This window comes from Pteropus medius, unplaced genomic scaffold (assembly GCF_902729225.1).
Source record: "Pteropus medius unplaced genomic scaffold, Ma_sr-lr_union100, whole genome shotgun sequence".
NCBI classification, from domain to species: domain Eukaryota; kingdom Metazoa; phylum Chordata; class Mammalia; order Chiroptera; family Pteropodidae; genus Pteropus; species Pteropus medius.
The window spans coordinates 3913810-3941021 of record NW_024349802.1 but is presented as its reverse complement, the minus strand read 5'-3'; the positions used below and the strand labels follow the sequence as shown (position 1 = coordinate 3941021).

General features: G+C 52.8%; 1 protein-coding gene and 1 pseudogene across 1 annotated transcript in view; both read right to left on the bottom strand.

Annotated features, from left to right (window-relative positions):
* The window catches only part of CUNH10orf90 (chromosome unknown C10orf90 homolog), a 306207-nt gene that overhangs the window by 172826 nt on the left and 106169 nt on the right, over nt 1–27212 (bottom strand). The window lies entirely within an intron of this gene.
* Nucleotides 8372–8487, bottom strand: LOC120581850 (uncharacterized; annotated as a pseudogene).

Below are 27212 nucleotides of genomic sequence, written 5' to 3'. Positions count from 1 at the left end.
TCAATGCAGGTGAGTGGCCGAGGCTTCTAGGAGGAGTCCCAGGCACGAGGCAGGTCCCAGGCACGAGCAGGGGCTCCTGACCTGTTTGCTGAGTGGCAAAGCGAATTAAAAATTTTATCGTCCTTTGTAAAATGGCCTTTTCTCAACCCCCCGCGCCCTGGAGGGCTCGGCGCCTTCACGGCACAGCGCCAGCACCTCCAGGAAAAGCATCGCTTGGTGGCCAAGACTTCGGGAAGAAAACTGCGGCCGGGATCTGGCTAAATCTCTTGTGCTCGGTTTGGGAACAGGTACGTCGCACTGCACGTCTGATAACTTCAAGAAGAAAAGGGACCTTATTTTACCTCGCGTTTGGCCCCAGTGACTTCTTTATTCCCTAAATAAAGTTACCTTGAAGCCTGAGCAACGTAACATTTGAGTGCTTTTCTTTCATATGATTTAAGGGCTCACTCCAAGCACTGGAAAAACGCTCATCAAAGCCCAGAGTGGTGTTTCTCGACCCGGGGGGACATCACAACCCCCTACTTGCGGTCCCATGGAGTAGCCAGACAAAAGCTGTGAAGCTATTGTTTGCAGATTATGGACAAGAAGCAATGCAGGGCTGTGAGCCCGGAGGGGAAGGACATGAGCCACGTGAACCCTGCGCTTGTCCCCACTGGATAGCAGTTTCCAGGCTGCATACCATGAAGGGGACACGGGAGAGAGCCCAGGTCTCCCTGAGTAGAGAAGGCAGAGGTCAGGGTTCAGAGAGGCTGAGGCAGCGGGCGTTTGCAGGGCCAAACGCCGGAGACGAGAGAACGCAGAGTCCTGGCAACCTGCCAGGCCCGCCCAGAGCCCCAGCTGAACACCGAGCTTGAGAGGAAAACTGCCTGAAGCCAGGAGAGTCAGTGGGACACTCCCAGGACCCCACCCAGAGATGGGAACAGTTCAGATTCCCGCTGGCCCTGGGCAAAGGTCTCATGTATAAGCAGCTTTAAGTAGAGGGTCACACCCCAAGAGTGGGGGCAACCAGCCCTGGATCGGGGATTTTCAGCCTCCACACATGGACATTTCAGGCTGGCCAATTCTGTGCTGTTGCAGGCAGAGGGCGGTCCTGGGCACTGGAAACTATTAAGCAGCATCCCTGGCCTCCGCCCAGCAGGTACCAGTAGCATCTTCCCTGAGTGTCACAACCAAAATCCCTTCAGATAGTCCCAAATATCCCCTGGGGGTAAAATCACCCCTGAGTGAGAACCACTGCCCCAAAGTCTTCTGAAAAGTCTCAGAGGGATCAAACTTTTCAAGTGACAGCTTCAGCCCAAAGGAAGTTCAAGGCTCATTAAAGGAATGACACCCAACAGCCACTCTGGGTCACAGCGGCCTTGGCTGGGCTCTAGGCATGTGTAGTTTTTAAAAGTTCACCACGAGGAAACAACCCAAACACCCATCGACAGATGGACAACTAAACGAACAAAGAGAATGTAATTTTTACAGACAGTGAAATGTTATTCAGCCTTAAAGAGGAGGAGGTCCTTTCAGTTGTGACAAGACGGATGAAAGCAGAGGACATTATGCTCAGTGAAATAAGGACAAATGCATGATGCCACTTAGGCGAGGTATCCGGACCAGCCGCACTCACAGAAGCAGAGCAGAGCGCCGTGGCTGCCGGGGGCGGGGAGGTGGGGACGTGGGGGCTGCGGCTCGATGGGACAAAGCCTCGGTTACGCGGGCTGAGCCCCTCCAGGACCCGGCCGTACGAGATGGCGCTGTGCACCTTAAAATACACACAGAGGCTAGATCTCGTGCCGGACGTTCTTCCCACCAAAACCAGACAGAAGCACAGCCCCCCGAGGAGCACTAGGAAGGGCTGAGGGGCGGTGACGATCGGAGGTCTGGAACGTTGACTGCGCTGGTGGCGACACGGCTGTGTGTATACGTCCAGACCCGTCGGGGTGTACCGATTAAATATGTGACCTTTTTTGTGCATTAAATATAATTTAAAAAATAAAGGTTTGCCACGATTCTTATATTCAGCCAGAACTGAACACCACTAGCTAAATCCAAAAAAAAAAAATAAAAGAAAGAAAAAAGATGAAAATGACAGAAGCTCTGTGAACTCTTGAGAGACATGGCCGAATGGCAGACACCAAACGCAGAAGCTTTCCCTGGCTCCTCTCATGACGAAATAAATGTGTTAGAAACTGTCAGCTGTTGGGAGGTGGACGGGCGGGGCTCGGCTGCGCGCCCCAGCCTATGCCTAGCATCGGAAAGGCCCCCCGTCAACCGGGAGGCGCCCACTCACGATCAGACCCCGGGAGGTGTGAGCCCGGCTCCGAATTCCCCACGATTTCCCTTCCCGGCGCCCGCGAAACCGTCCGTGCTCTCCGAGGCATCTCAGAATCTGGCCACGCTTGCAGGGTCGGCTGTAGCCAGAACTCAAATCCAGGTCCATCTCATTGCCCAGTTACAGCTATTTCGATGTCTGAAATTTATCGGATGTGTATGCAGGGGGAGAAGGGCCCTCAGCATACTGATTTTAACGATTGGAGGCGCTTCGAAGGCAGTGGGGATCGAGGCTTTGCAAACAGAATCTGCAGCACCTTTACCACCATTGGCCCCCAGTCCTAGCTACCTTCCAGCACGACAGGTCAGCTCACCTCTCCTATTAGTCTGAGTGAGGGGACGCATGCGGCTGGACCCGCCTTGAGCCAGGGTGAGGCTGGGTCACTCCTTGTCTCAGATGAGAAGTGGCTTCTTCTCCACATGCTAACAGCTCAGGACGAACACCACAGTGTTAGAAAAATGCCTGTCTTGGACCTTGAACTCCACTCAGGCAGACGCGTAGGTCTCACGAGAAGAGCTTGAGATTCATGAAGACTTTATGGAAACAAAATTTCCCAAACTCACTTTCACTGAAGAACCAGCCGGCTGCTTTCATCGAGCACCCCTGGGCATCCGGTTGGCACTGGCGACCTTGCTCATTTCTCGCCCCATCGAGTACCTGATGGGCAAAGCCCCGGCAGGTTAACCGCTGGCCTCAGAGCCTTCAGGAGAGAAGGGGTCACTGGGCCACGTCTAACAGGACCCATGGGCCGTTAATTGGGCTCGCTCATCAGTTCAGCTTGGAAATTGAGCGAGAAAGTTGCCTTTTTTCCTGGGTTTACTAATCTAAATGGTGCTGGCGAGCCCTAGGGGGAACCATCTGCACCGTTCGACAGATGTGGAATATTTTAAAGTCCGAAACGCTTGTAAAGGAGAGGAATAGGGAGCGCGGATCCCATCCGATGGTTTTGAACTTGACCTGCCCCGAGCAGACGCAGCGGGCCCTGCCTGGACCAAGTCTCAGGTCCCAGCGAGGACCATCCGGATGACCAGTCTGGTTGTTCTGGGATGGGTCTCAGACTCACTGTGACAGAAGTCTTCAGACTTCCGGTGACATTTGGGCAGCAGGCTCACAACCCCTACTGTTGCTTGTCACCGGTAACTGCCGGGAGAAGATGACACACAAGTCATCGCTGTGACCGTCAGTAGACTTGAAGGGCATCTCCCACAAAGAAAAAACAAGGGTCCAAGAGCTGCTCTCTGCCAGTTAGGGTTTAAAACGGAAGTGAACCCTTCGTGAAATGCAAGAGGATGTAATTCAACGAGTTTTCCTCGCTCTGGAGGACTGAAAAATAACCTCGATGAAAACGATGCGATGATAAAATTCTGTCCCCATCCTATTAATTCCCTGTGAATAATAACATCTCTGGTTTCCTTCACTTATATTCTAATTGCATACCTTTTGCTCTGGTTGATTGGGCAATGAACTAATGAACAACTATTACTGAATTTAATGAACGCCATTATTTTCGTGGCCTTTCTATCTCTGTTGTGAACGCGGAAATTCACACCCCCAGGGCTGGAGCTGGAAGAAGCCTGCCTTGAACCCTGCAGAACAGGTTCTGCGTTGCTCTGGAATAAGGAAGCCAGTGTGGGGAATGCCAGCATTCAGGGAGCCTCTCCTCATAATGGCGTTCGTGTTCGGAAAGGTCACCTTTTCATAAAACATCAGCAACTGGCATGTTGCCTTTATCCAAAAGGATGGGTTAGCGAGCTATATAGGAGTCGATTACAACGTCATTCATAATTTATTCCACGTACAATGAAGAGATGATCAGATTTCACACGTGTTTACTTCCTGATAACTGCTTGTGGCTTGTACTAGTTACAAAATGCAAATGTTTCTGAGTAATTTGTTTACTTCACTTTGACATTCTAAATCCCTGAAGTTATCCTTTTCCCCCACAAAAGTAGTCTCTGCTTGAAAATCTGAGCTCGCCCTCAAAAATTAAAAGGCCATTCTACTAGCCTAACATAAATCATTCTATTTTAACTCGATCGAGGCCAGTCAGAGCTAGTCCCCTGCCTGACACATCAAGAAACAAATCGGAATTTGTTTTGAAAGACAGATGACTGGAAATTTACAGCACGAAGTCTATTTAACTCACAGAAATGTACTGCAGTTCCTACATGCGGCTGCAAATTATCCAGCTCTTCGGAGCACTAATAAATGTTTGTCAACGCAGACACGTGTCGTGTGTAAATTACACTCATCGGTGTGCTTCCCCGCCCCGCCCACCCCCCCGCCGGCCCCGTATTTCGAAAACTGAAATAAAGCGACCAGAGAGAGTCTTTTCTGAACCCCTGGGGGAAACTAAAACAGATGACGAACTTGTCACTCTAGAGCGACCATGTGAATGAACTGCCAGCCGACACCCTCCGCCCTGCCCCGGTACCCACGTACCTCGTATCGGCTGGCCGTCTGCTCGGCTGTCTTCAGGCCTTGGTACATATGGACGACACAAACTTTGGCTCTTCTCTGGGACGGAAACCAGTTACTCTTCACGAAATCCATGACCATCACGTGGTTTTTCAACTCGGTACTGAACGTTCTGATCTGGAAGGTCGGGGGGTGCACGGCCACTCCCGCGTGGCAGGTGGCACACCCGTCCCGACGGGGTTCTGTAGGAATTCCAGGGTGCTGCATGACACTCGCAGTCTTGTGACTTCGGCTCACGAGTCTGGCAGACACGATTTTCTTTGTTTAGTCCAGGTATCGAGTGCGGCGGTGGGAGGCTCAGGGAGCGCCCCGGCTCCGACCTCTCCCGGGGTTTTCCGGCTGCAGAGTCCCTTGTTCCCGTACCCCAGCTGCAAAGTATGCAGGACGGGTATGTGGAACTGGGAAGGTGACCTTCACGCGCCATGTAAAGACTCCTTGCTGCTGGCCATCCGCCTGTGTCCTCCGGCCACTCGCCGTCCTCTCTGATTTCAAAGCTACCTTTCTCCTGACCGCCGCATTCAAGGCCCGAGCACAGAACGGCCCGGGTACCGCGAGGCTCAGGCTCCGTGTGTTCTCAGTCCCCGGCCCTCAGACCCGAATAAATTATTCACGGGACTCTGTACAAAAGACCCGAGAGTGATAATTGCTGCTTTTTACAATTCCTGCTTTTTCTTGCCAGGAACAAGAGCAGACTTTTAGGACACAAAGAATGACCTCAGCCCCAGAGAAGATAAGAAACACATTCAAATGAAAAACAACTCTGGCGCAGAAGCAGCGATGGCTGCACGCGGACGTCAGAGGGACAGTGCTGTGTCGGAAACGCTCTGTGTCACTCAGCGGGGGGCTGCGCTGGCTGAGACAGGCCCAGGATTGCCATCGCCGCCCCGAGCCTCCGTTTCCCCATGAGAAAAACTGGGCGGATGACGCCCACCTCTTGTAGGGCTGTCGGGAGATGAGGGGAGCGAAATCGTGAGCAGAGAGAAGTGTGCGACAGTGTCGCCCAGGCTTCGTCTGCCAAGAGCGGCCCTGTGCCGCCCGCCCCGTCACTGGGCACTGGCCCCGTCTGTGCGCATGATCTGGGGCCGACTCACCGGCGCTGGGAAAGATCGGCTTCTGGATTCCAGACCAGTCAGAAATGCGGGTGTGTGATGTGCTCCTTTTCGTTTTATTTCATGTTTTGGTACGATTTCTGTTAACTCAACCAGAGGTGGAAATTGCCGGCCTTGGGTCGAGGGGCTGGGGCAGGACAGAGCAGGTGACGAGCACCGTGGCTGTGGTCAGAGTCCAGACAGGAAACTCTTCTCTGCAGGCGGCTTCCTCCCGACTTGAGGCAAAGATGTCCCCGCCCCCGAATAATGCTCCCTCTCCACGCTGCAAACCCTGGGGCAGCTACGGGAAGAAGTGGCTCCAAGTGACTGCTCTGAAAACAGAGGCCGCCCAGGGCCCGGGACCGCGCCCTCCCGCGGCGGGCGGCCGCTCCGCACCTCACACTCGGCCAGGACGCGCGCTGGGGCGCTGAGCTTCCCCAGTGGAGCACAGAATCGTGGTGGGGGGTGGAAAAGACGCGGGGGACCGCTTGGGCCAACACTCACCCTGGGTGTTAGGACAGCAGAGAGACCAGATGCCCCCCCAAGGCCACCCGGGGTGGAGTTGCTGCTCCTTACAGAACGCTGCCCGCTGTCCAGACTCAGCTGACGGTGGCCACGGTTCCCATGGAAACACTGTAGCACTACGGTCCGGCCCTGGGCGGCAGGCTGGCTGCTCCCCAGGGAGTTAGGCCATAGGGTGCCACCTTAGAGTTGGGGGCTCCCTGACAAAGGCAGCCATGGGGGAAATCTGGGCAATGAAGAAGCTAAAGTTGAACGAGGACAGCACAGGAACAGGGCGTCTGCTCGCGGCCTGGGAGCTGTGAAGGCCGCGCCCTGGGCCCCGACAATCGCCATCGCAACCAGCTCCTGCTCGTGCCTGCCTGTCCCCAGCCGGCGTCTCCCACACGCCTATCACCACGGCACTCCAGGAGACAACGGGCAACGCGGAGGCACCGGCCTGGCCATCCAACCGCCCTGACACCAGCAATGGCTGGTCCGCGGAGGGTTGCTGGCTGCTGGTGAGAGCCCTCGTCACAGGCAGTGTCGGCCTGCAGTGTCTCTGGGGCCCTGAAGGTCAAGGCTGGAGATGACTTTCCTCCCTCCCGTGACCACAGGCAGTGGCTGGGCTTTAACCGGCCAATGCAGCCACAAGAGAAAGCCGTAATGTGACATCGAGCAGGTCTCCAGAATGCTCGTCAACAGGCCTGGACGGGGACCTCACGACTGTCGGATTTGAACCCTCATCATCCGAGGAGGGAAGAGAGGCCCAGAGGGCAAGAGGTCAGCGGGCCGGAAAGAGCACAGTCGGGGGCGGGGGGCAAACGAACTCTCCCGAGATTGTGGACCAGCCCCTCCGCTCGGGTTTCGGTTCCTGTATCAGCAAGGCCCGGCCGCTCTGACACCCCCGAACCAGGAGCACCTCAGGCCAGACCGGGCGTGGACGCAGCAGAGGGCGGCACGGCCTCCAAGTCAGAAGACTGTGCCCTCTGCGCACGGCGCTGCCCCCGCAACCTCGGGTGACCTTGCGACCTACCGCTGCCTCAGCGTCCCCACCTGTTCACTAGGGTAACGACAGTGTCTTTCTCCCCGGGTTCCTGTGACGACTGCAGGGGCCGTCCCACGTGAAGTGCCTGGGCCAGCCTCGCACTGGGTATGTGCTTGACAGACAGCAGCCGTAGCCGCCCCCAAAGGACACGGTCCTTCGAAATGGTAAAATGCCAAGTGTATTTTTATTTTAATAATAAAAGAGGAAGAGTCATAGAGAGAAGCCGGAACCGAACTGGACGCCCCGAGACCCGAATCCCAGCATCCCCTCTGCCACGAGGCGGGGGACGGCCTTGATCTCCTCAAACGAAAAGTGGGGGTAGCACACCCCCTGAGCAGACCACTGTGGCATTGTGTCAGGCAGTCAGTGTACGTGAGACTTTCATAAACTATTTATTAAAAAGCTGTTCCAATGTGGGTTTTTAACGCCAGGTTTCAAAAAAGAGTGGAAGGAGGAAGTGCCAGGCATAGCCCCAGCTGAGCTAGTCCTCAGCCAAAGGACAGAAAATCAGTCACAATTGCTGTCACATCTACCACCACGAGAGAATGGTGCCGGGCAATGTGGGGCCATCTCATGCACCCCTCCTGCCCAGGGACCCCGAACACTCTGTGGTCTGCCTGGAGCCCTGTTCTTCCCACACCTCCACCCCAGGAGGCCGGACTGTCACATAAGAACACCTGGTTTCTGCCCCCAGCTGACTGGCTTTGGGGTGGGCGCCTGGAGCCAACCCAGGTACATCCTGGAGAATCTTGGTCCTGGAACGGAGCAGGAGCGGATGTGTGTGAGACGGAGCATGCCAGGCACCGCTAGGGGAGGTGGCAGCTGTCACAGAGAGAGGCAGGGCCCCACATGGGAGCATCCCAATAGTCCTGGAGAAGTGGTTCCTACCCAGGGTTCAACAGAGACTCTAGTATCTTTCATTATTATTATTATTATTTATGCCTACAGCACCTGGTCTTCTTAGGTGGTCTCCCATCCAAGTACTAACCAGGCCTGATCCTGCTTAGCTTCCAAGGTCAGACGTCAGGCTTGTTCAGGGTGGCATGGCCGTAGACCATGGACCGTGGCTCCACGGGGGCACGAACCCAGGACCTTCTGCGTGTAAAGCAGATGTGCTCACCGCTGTACTATGGAACCACGTCCAAGAGACTCTAGTATCTTTATACTACTTCTTCCTTCAGGCTTAAGCTATTTGAGTTGAATTTCTGTCACTTATAACCAACAAAGTTCATACTAGTCCTGGAAAATGCATTCGTTCATTAAGCAAACAGCTGTGAAGTGCTCCTGTGTGCCAGGCCTGTACGGGCCCCTGGGACACACAGATGAAGGGGGCACCCTGCGTCCACGAGGCGTTCACTGCACGAGAGGGACAGATGAGCCAACAGCAGTCACTCGGAGCCAGCGAGGGCCTCCTACCAGCGAGGTCTGCACCAGGCTGACGGAGACCCTGAGAAGCCCCCACGGGAGCCAGCACATGGCCTCAAGTCCGGAAGGGCAAGCGACAGGCTGCCGAGGCCCCACCCGTGGCAGGCGCCGCACGGACAAAAGTCACTGCAGGGCTGCGCTTTCCACTTCCTGCTCCCAGATTTCATTATCGAGCAGTCACACCCAAGAATGGGGCACGCTCACTGCTCGCGGTCATCGGTCCTCCCGGAAAACAGCTGTCTGAATCCTTCGCTGTTCTTGAAACCAGACAACTCTGTCGCCTGCAAAAGCCAGATCTCTGACCTGAGTGAGGTCCCACCGAAGGTGCTACCTAATTTCCCGAAACTGGTCCCCGGGGTGACCGGCTAGTGCCGTAACGTCGTCAGCAGCTGCAGTCCAATGACACCAAATCAACATAAATGAGCCTTGAATGTGTTTAGTGTTGAAATATACGTGAAATTAATCTCTTATTTGTCTCTTGCCCCCAATACAACACGGGAGGCTGTACGGGATGCGCAGCAGCGCAGTATTTAAATAATGAATTATTCAAAAAGAAAAGGAACGGGCAGGTACCTGGTGCCAGGAACTCGCGCCGTGAATGCTTAATCTGTTCTCCGATGGGATTAGCATTTACGACGATGAAGGATGTGCTAATTATGCAGTTTCAGAGTTGATTTTCTGCAGGGCCTGCGCAGATCTGAAAAGCATTAGGCAACAATAAAAACAGATGACTACGAATTTCAGAATCCATAATTTGGTTTCCTTTTCAGTGGAAATGACATTTTTATGTATGGGCGCTTCACTCATTAGGCGGGAGCTGAAGTTTTTCCCGCTTCCCAGAGGCACGGCGCTGGCCTCCGGCGCCTCCAAACAATCACCCTTTCAAAACAGATACAGGACGTTCACAGGGCTGCTGGACACAGAACTGATGCCACAGATCTGTCCTCCTCTTAGTGCCCACCTGCTGGTCCTAGAGCAAAACACAGAAACTAGAATAACACGGCTGATGACAGGAACCAGGTCAGGAGAACAGGAGCCCGTTCCTTTGGAAATGGAGCAGCTGTGCTGGGTTGCAGTCTTGATGCAGGAGAGAAGGGTAGGTATTTCAGCCATCGGTTATAGGTGCTCAGGAAATACTTGCTCACTAGATAAAGGAAATGAAAAGCTGCCAGCTATCTCTTCTTAAATGTACATCTCTTTGCTCTACGAGTGGAAAACTTTTTTTACCTGCTTCTTTATACGGTGTTTGGAGACGATGATAATTTGATATTTTTTCAACCGCCGAAGGGGGAGTGACAAGACCAAGGAGCCAGCTGAGGCAGTGGCACAGACCGTATCTCGCACGCATCCACAAGGGTCATGGTGTCCTCTGCGAGCAGCCAATAATCGTTTGTTTAGCACCCACTGGGTGTTCAGCTCTGTGCCAATGACCTCGATTACATATTCAAAGTTACTGCCGACACCCAAGCAAACCACGTTTAAGGAGAAGTCATGCCCCCGCCCCCCGCCCCCAACCTCACTGGAGAAGCCAGTTATTCAAAGAAAATGAATGGCATTTTCATATTTTCTCCCCAACATCTCAGTAGATTTCAGATTTTGAATAAAGAAAACCAATGACTTTGTTAGAAAATACGTTTGATTTTAATATGTACATTTTTGGAGGCCAGGAGTCGGGGGCAGGGTCACGGTCGAAATGTTAAGGAAACATCAAACTCAATTTGCTGTTTACATCTTGGGACGATTCTACCCCAAAGAAAAACCTAGGGTGTCAGCCATCTGCCACCGCGCCCCCACGGAGAAGGAACACCAGGCGGGGCTGCGGGCCCCACAGGCCGGGGGCCTATTGCTGTGGACACCCCAGGCTCCCACGACACCCCCGTCCCCCACGGCCTCACAGATGCACTCGCCGTCATGCCTGGCCACGTCTCCTTCCTTGTGTGAATTAATTTTTCAATGAGTGCATTGAACAAATTCCGGAAATTCAGTATTCGTCAGTAAGATACCCATGGCCCAGGGGAAACCACAGGACCAGCCCAGCCGATGGTGCAGCCACTGCCAACTTCCAGGCTCCCTCCCCCACTGGGCCACCAGACCCTCCCCCTCGGCACGGAGGGGTGGGCACCGCTGCAGATGCAGCCTAGAACCAGACCACAGGGGGCACTCATTGAAGGACATTGGCCTCCGACACGTACCCAGCTGTCATCCAAGCCCCACCGTGTCATGCCATGTGGTGTGTCCCAGTCAGAGGAGAGTCTTTCTTTGAGCCCCAGGGGACCCACTTACTTGGTTCCAAGATGACGACTCGAAGTTCTCTCCCACACACGGAGGGAGCGCGTGTGGCCTACTGGGCCGTCCTCACGCATGGACACCAACGACCGGTACGGCCAGACCCCTGAGGTCCCAGCGAGAGCCCCTGCTCCGTGCGACTGTGCCCAGACACACGGACACACCCAGAAAATCGACCTGCGGTATTTCACGGGTGTCTTCAGAAAGTAAAATGGTTCCGGAGCAATTCACCTTCTAGGCCCCTCGAATTCTGTCCCCCAGGCACTGGCGCCCATTCTGCTCCCTGCGGGACAGCATCAGAGTGGCCATCGGGCGGCCTGACTTCCGGCTCAGTGCCACCCGCAGAAACGTGTCCCACGGCGCTAACGCGGTAACAAACGCATCCACACGCCGCACTAAGGAGCAAGTCCTGTGACGAGGACATTGCCGGAGACCGCCCATCGGCGCTTGTCACAGAGGTCGAGTCACGCTCTAGGCAAGGCCCCTGGCGTGACTCAGAAGCCTGGGAACTCTCTCCACAGCGTCCCCCATCCCAGGTCACGGCCGTTCTCGGAGGCATCCGGGTGAAGGCCTGTCAAACACTCGGGGGGCGCGGAGAGGCTGCGCGCTGCTCCACACAGGTGTTTCTCTGGTCTCGACCTGTCCTCGAGAGTTATATGCTATGTGAGGGGATCACGTGCTTTTCGACTTTCCCTCTGACTTACTTCACTTAGCGTGGGAACTGCTAAGCACAGACAACAGTACGGCGCTCACTGGAGGGAAATGGGGTGAAGGGAGGTAGATAAGGGTAAAGGGCTCAAATACCTGGTGACGGAAGGAGACTTGACTTTGGGTGGTGAACGCGCAATGCGGTACACAGATGATGGATTATAGAATTGTAGCCTATATAACTTTATTAACCAATGTCACCCCAATAAATTTTTGAAGCCTATATAATTTTATAAACACTTGAAGCCTATATAACATTATTAACCATGTCACCCCAATAAATTTTTAAAAACGGCGAAGGGAAAGAAAGGGTAAACGTGGACTTTGAGGCCTCTGCCCAGCAGCATCTCTAACTGGGCATCAGCGAAAGGAACGGACTTCCAAAGGGTGAGCGGCTTTGCCAAAGCTTGCGACACGGGGTCCCCAGAACCTTTGCCTGCCGCCCGCCCCTGCCACAAGGAGCGGAGCCACAGGTGCTGCTGGACAGATAACTGCACCCATTACAGGAGACCCTGCGGGGGCGACGTGTCTCTAGTAACGGGTTCGGCTAGAATTCAGCAGAACACACGGCTCCTCAGGAGAGGATGTCCCCTCTAAGCCGTGTCTGAAGTGCTCTCCCGCCCTGCTAGGAAGCCCACAGGACACCTCGGTGATTCCCTCCTGACCACCGGTGGCCCGGCCGCCCCCGGTCACCCCCAGCAGCCGTCTGAGAGGCCTCCACCCGCCAAGGGGACACACGAATGGCAGCACTGCGCTGAGCAGGAGGGCGAAGCCCGCCGGACCAGTCTGTCCAGTATCTGTGCCCGGCACACACCAGCTCCCAGGTACGGGGCGGGGCCACCTCGCTGTGAAATGCGCCCTCTCCCCTCTCGTGTGTCCCTCTCCTGGGTCCCTCGGCTCCTCAGCCCGTGGCCCTTCATCCTCCCTCCGCTGCTCTGAACAGCCTGTGTCCCGGCCGGCCTTGTCACCGTGCCCGAGGGGAGATGGGCCTCGGGCTCCACTTCTCCCCTCTGCGGGCCGGTCGCAAAGTGCTCGCGATCGGGTTTCCTGTGCGCGTCCTGTCACCCCGCCTCGGGGTCCCTGCTCCTCTGTTCTGCACTCGCTAGGGTTTCTGAGTTTCTCCCCCTGCAGTTCAAACTCAAGTCGGACGGCGGCCCTATTTTTAAGAGAAGGAAACGGCCTGCTCTGAGAGACCCGAAAGGAATGAGGAATACAGGGCCGGCCCAGCCCAGTGCCGTTTTTAGAAGAAGGACAAAGTCTGAGGGTTTGTTTGTCTGCTCATTTGTTTTTAAACACGAAAAAGCCATCTTGCCGGCTAAAGTAGTTTTAAAAGTTAAAACCTGAGTTCTCTAAAGAAGGACGAGCAGCCCTCTTGGCGTTTTAGCTGGAAGACGAATAATTCGGAGCCCAAGCCCAGGCCCCCTGGCCAGTCCGTGAGGCTCCCTGCTGCCCCGTCCAGACTCTGCAGCCCCCCTGGCCTCGTCCCTGTCTCTGCCACCACACGCGGTTCACGCCCTCGGCCCCGCCAGGGTGTCGGGAGGCTGTGCTGCCTCTCGCTCAAGGACTCACCCACAGAAGTCCCTGCACGTCCCCAGATGGCAGGCACAGCTCTAGGCAACAGGAATACAGAGTTTAGCCCGACACGGCTCCTGACGGCTCACTGCTGGCGGGAGGGCAGAACAGGGCAGCCGTGGTGGCAGACGGCATGGCGGGTCCTCAAAAACGCTGAGCAGGGAGTGACTGTAGGATCCAGCAACCCCACTCCTGGGGCTGTGCCCAGAAGAAGTGAAAGCAGGATCTCAAAGAGATGCCTGCACGCCCACGTTCACAGCAGCATTACGCACAACAGCCAAAAGCCAAAATGCGACCCAGGTGTACTTCGATGGGTAGTAAGGAAAATGCGGTCTATTCGTATGATGGAATATTACTCAGCCATAAAAGGAATGAAGTTCGGACACCTGCTACAACGTGGATAAATCTTGAGGACGTTATGCCAAGCGAAGTGAGTCAGATACAGCAGGAAAAACGTGCTGCGGGTCCACTTATATGAGGCACCAGAAATAGTCAAATTCGTAAAGCCAGAAAGCCCAGCGGTGGCTTCTGGGAGCTGGGAAGGGGGATGGGGGTGCTGCTGCTTACAGATACAGAGATTCGGCTCTGCAAGATGAAACACTTCTGGAGAGGGTGGGGGTGATGGCTGCACAACGGTGTGAATGTACTTAATGCCACAGAACTAGACGCTTAAAAATGGTTAAGATGGCAAGTTTTCCATTATAGATATTTTAACACAATTCAAAATAATTTAAATAAAAAAAGTGACTGCCTTCATGGCGCTTGGGGTCCTGGGTTCCGGGACAGTGGTCTCCAAAGCTGGCCTCGGCATTTGCACAGATGTTCTGTCATCCCCAGGGGCGTTGGGACAAAAGACTGCAGCTTCTGCTTGTGCGTTATCTCCTCTCTTTCCATATCTGTATAGAACAGATCTACGTAGCACGATAGTAGCGCAACAGCTCATGGTCACGCCTTACAGATAACTGGACCTGTATCTGGAGTGCCCTACAATTGCCTCGCTGCTGGGGACGGATGACGGAAAGTGGTCTGGAGCCCCTGGTCTCCAAGGATGGGCCCTTATACTTCTGCAGAGGGCAGGTGACACTTGCCAGACCTGGAATCACCTCCTCCTCGGTGTGGGTCTGAGTGGCAGCAGGTTAGGGACCGTCATAAGCCAAGTCGTGCTGAGAACCACAAGTGGCATGGGACACAGCCCTTGTCCAGCAGGCCGCCAGACCTGCACTGGGAAGGGCAAGGCCAGAAACGATGACCTATCTCCCTCCCCTTTCTCCAGTGGGGTCAAAGACAGTTCATGCATTATTCTCTTTGGGACCTTTTTCTGCTGCTCCTGGGACTGCCTGTCACCCTGCAAAACTGCACAGCTGAGCCTGGCAGAGCCACTCTGTATTGCTGCCACCTCTGCTCCTAGGACCAAGCTCACTCGTTTGCCCCAAAGTGACGGAGTGGGCTCTCCCCGTACTGGAATGAAAGGCTGCCAGGAGCTGGCCCACTGTGGTTGATACCACAGCCTCTGCTCTCAAGGAGCTTGAATGCGTCTTCAGAACTGGACAAAGGGCACTGCCCAGGGTTGCCTTCGAAGCCTTCCTGTCACCAGTCCTTAGCAGTGTCAGTGTCCTAGGGAAGAAAGGCCCAGCCACTGACCACCCCCTGTCTTGGGTGAGTTCCAATTCCAACCCGGAGGGAGGAGCGTCTGCTAAGTCTGACCTGGCCACGCTGCTCCTTGTGCACAGAGCACGAAGAGGCCATGAAGTCCTAACTCTGTGTTCATCTCGGCCCCGAGGACGAAGCTGATGGCAAGGAAGCCAAAGCGGACACACAGAAAGCAGTCAGGTCCTTGATGACACGGAGCAGCCAAATCAAACATTTGCGAAGTTCATCCGACTCTGGCCTGGTCAGCTCCGCACACAGAGAAACCCTAGACACAATCTAAACGCAGTTTGAACTCTTGCTTTTCCCCAAAAGCATCCTGATTACGGGTGCTTTGACTTAGACCTCATTTCCATTACCAACTTTGATAGACCAGGAACTCTCTGTGGCCCCCTCTCCCCAAGAACTATTCTTGGCAGGGCGTGGAGAGATGGGTTAGCTGTCTCCAGAGCCAGTGAGCTCCACCCTTCTTCCTGTGGTCACGGTGCATCCTTCTGATCCCAATGCCACCTCTCTCTACCCATGAACCCACCCCAGCCACAAAAGACCGTAGGAGGGAGAGACGAGAGCCTGTGCACTTCCTGGGAGCGAGGAGGCGCACCAAGCGCCGTCACTTCAGGCGTCTCTGTTACTCTGTCCCTTTCCCACAGACGCTTCGTCTTCTCCAGAGCTCACCTGCCTGCCTGTTGGGGGACACAGGGACATGTCCATGTTCTCTCCCAGCCAACCGTGTTCGCAGGACGATTCCGACACCGACCCTGCATCTGATGAACAGGTTCAAGCCCTGTTTTGTCTTGTCTTGTTCTGCTCTGGTTTCGTCCCATCAATCACGTCCTCCCGTAGAAAGGAACCTGACTCACAGAGCCCAGCGTCTGCCTCCTCCGTGCGCACATCCGGGCCGCATCCGTCTCGCTGCTGCTCCTTCACCTCGTTTCTCCCAAGGATTACGGGGACGTTCGCACGTGTCCGATTGGAGGAACAGACAGCCTTGTGAGAGACAGCTGCATCTGCATAAAATACAGCCACCCGACGGCCTCGTGAACCACGGTGCACAAGACAAGGCTTCAACGTGAAGTTCAAGGCTGCCTCACCATATGCAGCGGATGCCTTCCTGGAAAACCCAGCGTACATCAAAAAAATTATAGTTTGGGTCATGCTTGAAATATACAAAAGGAACTAGTGTTGTTTGCTTTTTTAAAAAAAATAAATAAATAAACTGGTGGTTATTTTCTACAGTTATTCGCAAACAGCTTATGGGAAATTGATTACTTGCAAAGGTCGTTCCTAGTTTGTCACTGAGATGATTTCCTTAAGCAGATTCTAGCCGACTGATAGCTTCTCTCGCCATAAGAGAGCTCCTTAAACCACACGACCTCACTGACCGCGGATGACTGAGTAAAGGGTAGAGCTTCGATTCAAGCTTAACCAACCAAGTTTTCTCAGAGAAGCTTTGTATTTGGGGGGTGGAAAAAAGAAGCTGAGTCAACTAGCAATGCAAGACCAAGTGAGAGGCGATGAAGACTGAAGGCTGCCATTGTGAGTCGGCCATTACAGGACGTGGGCACGGGATGACCAGAGGAAGCTGGGTTACAGAGAGAACAGAAAAAAGCAGGCTGGCAGCAAAGACGAAGCGGGAGAAGAAGCTAGAACACTCTCGTCAGATGTGCCTGTCCTCACTGTACTTAGGATCCAAGGGGTACACTTTCACTGCACCCACAAACCCCACGCAACCTGCTGCAGGCACAGACTTCTGCAGCTTGCAGTCGAGCACTCATTCCGGCCAGGGGGCATTGGACCACGTGTGGGCCACTCACCTCTCCCCACCTCTCAGTACGACGGGCTCTCCCAGGCGGTCAGCTTCACTCACTCTGCCTTCCTTCCTTCTTCCTTTCTAGCTTACCAGCTGCTCATGAATGGCCCCTGGAGGGGGCTTCAAGGACACACTGCCGATTATCTTCTCAGAAGAAACCCCAGCCCTCAGGATGGGAATCCCCGCGGCTTAGCACGCTCCTGCCTTGGTTGTAACAAACAGTTCTCAAGTTAAAAGAAACCGTATATAAAGGATCCTATGGCCCAAGTTTACAAGACAATCACGAATTCAAATATCCTGTTCAATTTTCATCCTACCCTCACTTTTGTTTCAGAAAATGTCCTCCTCCCTCCCTTCCTTCTGCTGGGATCAGAGAGTAAGGACGGACCCAGCAACTAGTTTCAAGGAGCTCAGAGTCTAGTGGAAAGTTGGACAAGGACAGTGTGTCAGGATTCCTGGGGTTGCAGGTGACAGGAACCCCCCTGCGCCAGGCTGGACAAAGTGAGGAACACGGTGGCTCAAAGACATCTCAGGACAGATCCAAGACTCAAACTGCCAGGAGAGCAAGGATTTATCAGGAGGAACTGGACTCTCTAGCTGGACTCTCCCTCTGTCTATGCCACCGAGGCTTAGTTCACTCGTCACGAAAGTGGGACGATGATGTCACCCATAGCGCGTTGCAGGAATGCTATTTTCTTGAATTGTGTGTATTTTTTATTAAATCCAAACTGAGAGGGAGAAATGTGGGCTTAATTATCATATAGCTGATCGGCAGACGTCTTCAAGATCACCCTCATTAGCTGTTATTATTGTCATTGATATGTGGTCCCGAAATTGTCTGAAGAAAGCATTAACAAAAAGAAAACTACAATTCCTAAGTTTCCCGTAATTGCACGGATAGGTAAAATATCAAAATGGAGCAGCTAGAGACATAAAAATAGAAATGTATTTATAACACATATGGAACCAGGATTCAAAAATGAATTTGGAATCGCTCAGAGAGACGGAACTCTCTGGAACTAGCATGTAAGCAGGTATTCGCAAATCATCTGGCTTTGATTGAAATAGAAAAACTCAAGGAGACAAAATAGGACATAAAAGGACCCGGGACGAAACTGCCCTCATCGTTTTTAGCTAGGACTTTACCAGTACCCTGGGGCAGAGAGATCTGAAGGAAATACTATTAAGTGAGGGAAAATACATTTACTTTAATGTCAAAATGCTAATTATGATATAAAAAAGAAACAACAGAAATGTCAAAGTAAAAGTATGTCTATAAATTACATAACAAAATTATACACACGCAGAAAGCTGGATGAAGGGACTATGATACGTATCAACTGGTGTGCTCGTGTGGTGGCATCAGAGGCAACGCATCCCTACTGCTTTTCCTTTTGGTAATGAATATGCATCTCGCTTAATTATAAACAATTTTAGGAGAGTTTTAAAAGACGACTTTTCTGATTGCTGAAGCAAAGCACCTGGAAGGTCAAACTGACGTTTGAAGGGCAGGGACCTGGAGCGTGAGTTAGGCGACCTCACGCTGATGGCACGGCCTTCTCTGCGCGAGCCAGGCACCGTGCACAGGGCTTCGCGGAGAGCAGTCGCTCATTTCATCCTCACGGCCATCCCAGGGGTTGACGCTGCCATCGCCCCACTCTACAGAAGAGTGAGTGAGGCAGGGCAAGGGTCAGATGTGCTCAGGGTCACTCACTCCACAGATGCACAGTCCGGGGGTGGATTCCGGCCGGTCTGACCTCCAGGGGAAGAGGTCACCCCACCAAACCCCTCCTATTCAGATAAGACGTTCCCTTAGAACTAATCAGAAGTTGCTCATTTAGTTAAAACGAATCAGAAGTTGCTCATTTATTTCTCAGAACGGTTCTGGGGCTGGTGCAGAAACCACGTTTCAAAGAAGGCAGGCGACTAATAAAAAAGAATGAAATCTGACCAGTGGGACGACATGGGTGGGCCAAGCGAACTAAGTCAGACAAAGACAAATGCCACACGACCTACCTCACTTAGGCATGGAAGCTAAAGAACAAGACTCACAAGCTTGATCCGGAACGAAGCGGACTCGTCGATGCAGAGAACACACGGATGGTTGCCGGATGCAGGGGGGCTGGGGGCCTGGGTGAAAAGGGGGAGGGATTAAGAAGCACCAATTGGCAGTTACGAAACAGTCACGTGATGGGAAGTGCCGCACGGGGAATCCAGCCAGTAATATTGTCATAACCGTGCGCGGTGCGAGGGGATCGCTTGGTCAATTACATAAAAGTCCAACTACTGTGCTGCTCACCTGAAACTAATCTAAAATAATACTGAATGGCAACTGTGATTAGAGAAAAATGGAGAAGTGAGGTGACTGGCCCCGCCACACAGCTGGTGGGGGAAGGGTGGGTGCTGCCGGCCTCTCCCGATGCCAGGTGGCCGGGAGGCTGGGGTTCCACCTCCGTGGGACCCACCTTCGCCTCTGGTCCACGGTGCTTCTCAGGAACGTCAATAGCACGGCCCACAGGTGTTCAGCAAGCACTTCCAGGGGGCTGATCTCCTGGGGCTCAAAGACGACGTCCCTGCCTCAAGGGACACAAACGGCACTGAGGTGTGGGCGTGCACGCAGCCACAGCACGTGACAACGCTGGGATGGTGGTACCAGAACCTTCCATGGCAGACCCAGGTAATAAGGGAAGAAGCATGTCAGTGTCCCGGGGGGGGCCTGCAAATGGAGATGGAGTCCCCGGGTTAACTGGGGCCAGTGGTTCGCAAGTCCGAGACGGGGCCCTAGTGACAGGTTCAGCTGAACATGGGATCCGGAGGTGCGACCGACCTTGCTTTACCTCCTGTCTTCCAGAAATCCAGTCAGCACCCCGCTTATCTGAACTTCGCTCATCACGTCGCGTGTAACGTCAAGCAGAGGCCCAGGCCCCACTGCCGGCCTCCCTGTGGGGGTTCGGACTCCTTGTTCTGACCCCATGTCAGCCCTCCTGAGCCAGGCTTGGCGACGGCCTCCAGTGAGCTGCCCCGGACGCCAGGAGAACAGGAGGAGGAGGGACGAGCCTCCGACGCAAGCTCTGCCGGCCCCTGGACTCTCCCTGCTCCTGTCTCTTACCCTCTTTCCCACAGTGGACTCCGATACCGGACGCACTGAGTTTCATACCAGAACGAGTCTCAGCACTGGCCGTTTCCTGGTCCCTTGTCCCTTGTCCCTGTACATCTCCAAAGTTAGAAAACGGCACCAGGAAATGCCGATTTCCGGCTCGAAGGCACCAGGGTAGACGGCATAGTTTTCAAAGCCAGAAGTGACCCCCTCAATCAGAAGTCAGGGCCCAACAGCTCTAGCCCCAGCTCTGTCATTTGTTCTATGGATCAGGACAACTGGAGCCTCAGTTTCTCATCCAGGAAAATGGGGCAATAGTTGCCTTACTCATCTTAGAGAGTTAAAAAAAATATATTCTGACACTTGTTACAGGGGTGAGGAAAACTTGATTCAGGACTATTGCGATGGGGAGAGAGATCAAGTCCACTCCAGATACGACAAGGACAAGTGGGGATTTACCACTGAGTTGTAGGAGGAGGGGCCAGTGGGTGGAAAACTACCAGGAGGAGGATGCACCTAGGGCTGGGAACTCTTGCCAAAGTGGCCTAACAGGTTCTTGCTAGAGGCCAGCCAAGGCCTGACCTTCAAAGGAGGGAGTCGCTGGGTCAGGTATCAAGGATGATCAAATGTCGAGGATGGGGAGGTTCTTGCTAAGACAGCCTGGGCAGGCCAAAGACAGGACGGGGGCCAAGGTCGAGACCGAGGGGAAGAGGGCTCGGCGAGCCAACAGTTCGGTCAAGGAGAGAGTCTTTGTCGAGCCACAAGAATCAAACGAGGCCCTCTCTAACCTGCGTGTCAGGAAACAGAGAACAATTTACATGACTGTGGTGTGTTTCTTTCTCTCATAGTCATTCGCTAGAATGATTTAGAAATAACTGGTAAACACACACACACACACACACACACACACACACACACACACACACACACACACACGGCATTTCAAGTCTAATCAAGCCAAATACACTATCTTCAGGCTCCGGAAATTCCAAGAAACAAAGAGTTCATAAGCCAGCGATGCTATGACCCCCTGGCCTACCTTTGTTCACCATCCACAGCTAATGGCCAAGCAGTCAGTCGGTGGACCACTGGGGGACTGGTCCCACCGGGCATCTGAGTGGTGGGCCCAGCCAGTCATCTGTGAGGCACTTGGCATGGTTCCCACTGCACGGCTGGGAGGAGGCTCAGAATTCAGCCCATGGAGGGCTGTGCCAATCAACCCCATACTTCCAACCTCGGGGAAATAAAAGGAGAAATAACTCGAAGAAGAACTTTCTCATCGTATACCAAGTCTTCCCAATCATTTTAAATACTGCTATTTAATAATCGTCATTTTTGGAGGGGGGGCGGGGGTCACTTAAAATTATTTCACAGATTTGAAAACATCACCAGGAAGACAGATCACCTAGTCAGATGGGCAGTTTCTCCAGCCACGCTGCATTTACAGGCACTTTGATCCATCCAGAAAGCTTCGGTGTATGCCAAGGAGTAAAGCAGCAGATGAACTTAAAAGGTCCATGAAAAGATGCTCAAAGTCACGATTCATCAGAGAAATGCAAATTAAAACCACAACGAGATATCACCTCGTACCTGTCGGATCGGACTGGCTATATCAGCAAAAAAGGGTTGGCAAGGATGTGAAGGGAACCCTCGTCCATGTTAATGGGATTGTAAACTGGTGCAGCCACTGTGGAAGACAGTATGAAGATTCCTCAAAAAATTAAAACTACGGCTGCCATACAACTGAGCCATTTCACTTCTGGGTAGTTATCTGAAGAAAATAAAAACACTACTTCAAAAAGATATACATGCCTCAATGTTCGTTGAGGCTTTACTAGTAATAGCCGAGCTATGGCACTACCCTAGATGCCCATGAACAGATGGATGGGAAAAGGTGTGAGACATATACATATACAGGCTCGTGCACATATATACAATGCAATATTATTCAGCCGTAAAAAAGAGTGAAATCTTACCATTTGCAACAACATGGATGGACCTAGAGGGTTTTATGCTAAGTGAAATAAGCCAGACAAAATAGACAAATACTCTATGATCTCACTTATGTGTAGAACCTAAGAAAAATAAATGAATGAATAAACAGAAACAGACCCATAGATACAAAGAATGAGCTGATAATTGCCGAAGGGGAGGGAGTGGAGGGATGGGAATTAAAAACATACCCAAGTCATTTTAAGAAAATAAAAATAAAACCTAAGACAAAAAAGAAAGAAGAGAAAAACGAGAGGGAAAAAATAAGGTCCAGGACCAAGGACCAAGGGAAGCAAAGGCAATTGACCAAGGGCTCGTGGGTCTCGTCTGCCATGACAGACCACGTGGATGTGAGCCCGCCGAGCCCTTGGCCATTCTTCTTGTGCCCAATAAGCCACGTCTTTTCCCGGCTTCTGTCTTATGCTTCCTCCAACATGGACACCTGGTGGAAACAGAACAGTCTCTCTGTATCATTGGGGAATTCAAAACTACTGTAGACTCTGTATGCACCGATGGCCATCACGGACCACCTTCAGAGAAACACGTGAGGTCTATTCTGAACAAAGCTCTCCACGAGTCCCCAGATTCAACTCGAACTCCTCCTTGCTCGAGCCTCTGATACCCCGTGAGGCTTCTTCTAAGCGCGTGTGCTCGTGTTTCTGTGGTTATTCTGTATTGGTCTCACCTGCCATATTCCGCCACTTCCCTCTGAGGACTATTGAGGTCTTCTGGGTTGATCAAGGGGTAGGCCCTGGACATGGTTCCATAGTGTAGCGGTTAGCACATCTGCTTTACATGCAGAAGGTGCTAGGTTCACACCCCAGTGGAGCCACAGTCTATGGTCTACAGCCATGCCACCCTGAACAAGCCCGATGTCTGATCTTAGAAGCTAAGCAGGGTTGGGCCTAGTTAGTACTTGGATGGGAGACCACCTAAGAAGACCAGGTGCTATAAGCATAAGTAATAATAAATAAAAAATTTTTTTAAAAAGGGGGTAGGCCCTACTGATCCTGGACACAGCCTCACACCCCTCAACTTCTCTCCCAGGCAGACACCACGGATGGGCCAGAACTGACATCACAAACAAGTCTATTTTTGCCATTCTGAGTCCAGACAGGAGGGCGGGGAAGCCTCTTATCCACCCTGGTTTCTCCTTCTTCTGCAGGAAGAAATGGTTTCGACACTCTTATTTGCCTGTGTTTGCCTCATGTTGTCACCCACAACTAAATAAAATGAGAAGCCCACCCTCCCACCAAAAGCAGCTGGAGCCTGGACCAAAGGCTCTATGAGTCATGTTCCCTAATCCTTCTGAGAGAGAGAATGGAGGGGTCTGGAGGGGCCCGCCAGGCCCACGCCCCGTTTTCTCACTTCATCCCCCGTGACGCAAGGAACTGCTCTTGAAAGAGACGTGCGGTCGTGCCGGCCTCTCCAGTCACCAGTCAGTGTGGTGGACCTTTGGGAGGCTCCTGCTGGGGCCCCGTCCTCTGCGGATCCCATAGACATTGATCCCATAGACTTCTGGTCCTCGAGGCTGCAGACGGGGGCAGGGTGGGCTCCTGCTTATCCTCCGGGGCAAAACCGGAGATTTTCAAAGCAAAGCCTCAGCAGTTCCCAGAGTTCTGCCCACCTCACTCCTGGAAGGGGCAAGGGCTGGGGACAGCGTGGACAGCAGACTGGGTGGGGACACTGGAGAAAATCCTCCCTCTGTATGAACTATTCCAGAGAGCAATGTGACCGTCCCTAGACGGGCATTAAGGAAACAGGACACTCCATCCACTGAAAGACAGGTGCTCTGTGCCAGCCTCGCTGGCCGAGGCCCACGTGGCTCTAGCACAGAGTCACCCAGGCAGGAGCCTGGGACCCAGAGAGATGCTTTCTGGGATAGTCTGAGCACTGAAGATTTGATCCCATCAACCTGCTAATCTAATAAAAGGAACCTCTCTTAAAAAAGAGGCAACACAAACATTTATGTTCCCTAGGGGCCAGGCACAAACACGTGTGTAAGTGGGCATAACAGAGCCAGCGCCACACTCCTCCAAACTACAGAAACAAGGAGAAACACACGGACGGCGTGTGGACTCCGCCAGGCCCCCACCCCTGGGCCCCCGGTGTCCAAGCTCCGGAAGCCTGAGGATTGAGGTCCACTCAGCCCGTTGAGCTGAGGACATCTGGTTGTCCCTCGTAGTCAGAGGTGACTGGCCTGGAGCTGCCACTGAGAACACTTACGAAGTCCGACAGGCGGGGACGCAAAGTCCGAGCCAGGTGGGCTTGGAAAGTGGGAGGTAGGGGCCGCCCGGAGGGCAGAGCCAGCAGCCCGGGCGGGGACAAGAGCTCACACGCAGGGCCGCCGATCCTGCATGGCTGGTATTTGGTTAAGATCCTGGCGACCTGTCCCCTAAGACCAGTGGTTTAGGCCTAGGACCATTCTGCCCTCCCTGCCCCCCGGTGGACATGGAGAATGTCTGGAGGTATTTGTGGTTGTCACAGCTGGGAGGACATGCGATGGCGTCCAGTGGGCCAAGGTCAGGCAAGCAGCTGACCTCGTGAGGTCAGGACGGAGCCCGCGACCGGGGGTTACTGTACCCCAAACGTCAGCAGGGCTGAGGCCGAGAACGCCTGCCTCAGACCAGCAAGGAGGATGTCGGAAGCGTCACAGGCAGCGTGGCGCTGCACAGGCCTGTGGTTCGCACTTTGCCGAGGTGTCCCCCTACCTAGAGTTTCAGCTTCAAACCTCAGCTCTGCCAGCAAGGCTGCGCAAACCCAATTCCCAGTCACACCAGGAACCAAGTGACAGTTAGTCCGGCCAGGCCCGTGACCTCACGGCTGCCTCTACTTCCCCACCAGGCTATTTGCCGGACGTGTCACTTGTTGAAGGGAAGATGCTCTGAAGAAAACCGATTTAGGAGAAATAGATGGTTCTCTCGCCTTGCAATGAGACAGGAAATCTGCCATTTGACTAAACAGGGGTCATTACCTTCTAAAAGATGTCTTCCCTTTTGTCTGATTCAAACTAGTCATTTTTCATGTAAAATATAAGCTAACTGAGAAATTACATTTCTACTCTCTTATAATATAGATTAGGGAGATGAAGAAAAATCTGCCATTAACAATAGAAAAAGCCATTATTCGGATGAAGAGCAGGCTGCAGGAGGCCAGTCTGCTTGAGATGCAAGCTGGAAATGGCTCCGGCAGAAATTCTCAATCCTGGCTACACGTTAGAATCATGGGAAGCTTTAAAAATGTCTCAACGCTTAGGCCACACCCCAGAGTAATACATCAGAACCCTACGATGATTCTCCAAGGTGAGCATCAGAATCACCTGGAGAGCGTGTTAAGAATCACTGCTTTCCAGGTATGCAGGGTCTGACTTTCCCCAGGGAGACAGGAAGAACAGTCAGGTGGGTCCCGTGTGCTCCACTTTATGCATCAATGCAGTCCTCAGGATGAGAACCCTTTAATGAACACAGTATGGTTACCGCGGAGTGGACAAAGCTGGCAGATGCCACCTCAGCCGAGTACCCAGTTAACGTGAGCAGCAATGAGTCATGTTGTATCGTGTGCCCTTCCATTTGACGTGATAAGGAGGGCACAGCCCCTCTGTGGTACTCGTCCCCAAAATCTGTCACTTTGGCCTAATAATGAGAAAACATGAGAGACACTCAGATTGAAGGACATCCTACAACACGACTGACCGTTACCCTTCAAAAGCATCGAGATTATGTGAGTCGAGGAAAGACTGGGGAAGTGTCACAGATCAGAGCAGGCTAAGGGGACACGAGGCCTAAAGGCCATGTGGGATCCCGGATTAGACCCTGGAATGGAAAGGGGACGTGAGTGACAAGTCTGGAGAAGTCCAGGTACGTCTGCGGTGTAGCCTAAGGCATCGCACCGGTGCTAACTCCCAGGCCATGGCAGATGCACCATGGTTGACAGGTGAAGGCAGGTGGAAGGAACCCTCTACCATCAACTCAGCTCTTCCGTACGTTTAAAATTATTGAGGATAAAAAGTTGACAAATGAGAATCCTAGGACTGTGAGATTTTTCTCGACTGATCGCATCATCCGGAATTCGTGATGACATCTGCGGAAGGGATCCGGCTGGTTACAGAGACACCACGGATCTCTGACTCAGCTCCCATTGGTCGCTGGTGACAAGGACAAGGCGGAGTGCCTGACAGACTTGTGGACAGTGCATGGGCTAATGTTTGCATTTTAGTAGCAAGGTACTTGGTTATTAGGAAAGGTGATTACTCCGATAAAGGATGGTCATGGTGCGGTCCAGAAATTATGCAATTTGTGAAACGCAGAGATGATGTGACTTGCCCTCCCGTCCCACGGGGGCGCCTTGCCAGCCTCAGTTTACCCAGACACAAAATTAGGAGCTGAGACAACATATCCCGGAAGGTCCTTTCCACTCTCACGTTCGACAATTCACGTGAGTATCGGGATTTTTAAATCATCAGTATGATTTTGAAGGCAAGGCACGTCTATTTCAAACACTCTGGGAGTGGGAAAGAACACAGGACACCTGTAGCTGTCCGTAAATGACGCTGTGGTGATCTAAGGGTCTTCTTTATACGGCACTTTCACGTTATTTTCCCGATTTTGCAAAAAGTGATATTTCGGGCTTTTATAAATCAGGGAAAAACAAACGAAAAGAAACATACGAATGCAGGCACATCAGCGTCCTCAAGACCCACAGAAACTATCGCACACGAGGCGGCCACTGAGAGTTTGCAGCGTTAATGACATTCTTCCCTGAGGGACATCACGCATTGATAAAATATGTAAATAGGAATGCCCGAGGGCGCGACACGCCACCCAAAGAAATGAGTTTACTGTTTCCACAATGCAGAATTGGTTTTTATCTTGCCTCCAAGTCTCGAATTACGCTGTTTCGAACCCATTCCACCAACACGTGGCCAGGCTGTGCTTGTGATCAGGAGTTAAAATACAGCACGATTTCAATACAGTGTTTTGGAGCGGTAAATAAAAACTAAATGGAGATGGACATGTCTGGCCATGACAGGCCACTGGTTTCAGATATCCCTTCTTGCACAAAGGAGCAGATAGGAGCTGTAAGTTTGTGTCTCCCCAAATTCACATGTGGAAGCCCTAACTCCCATAGCGAAGGTGTTTGGAGGTGAGGCCTCTGGGAGGAGGTCAGGTTTTGATGAGGCCATAAGAATGAGGACTCCACGAGGGGATTGGTGTCCTTATAAGAAGGGGAGGGGACTCCAGGGC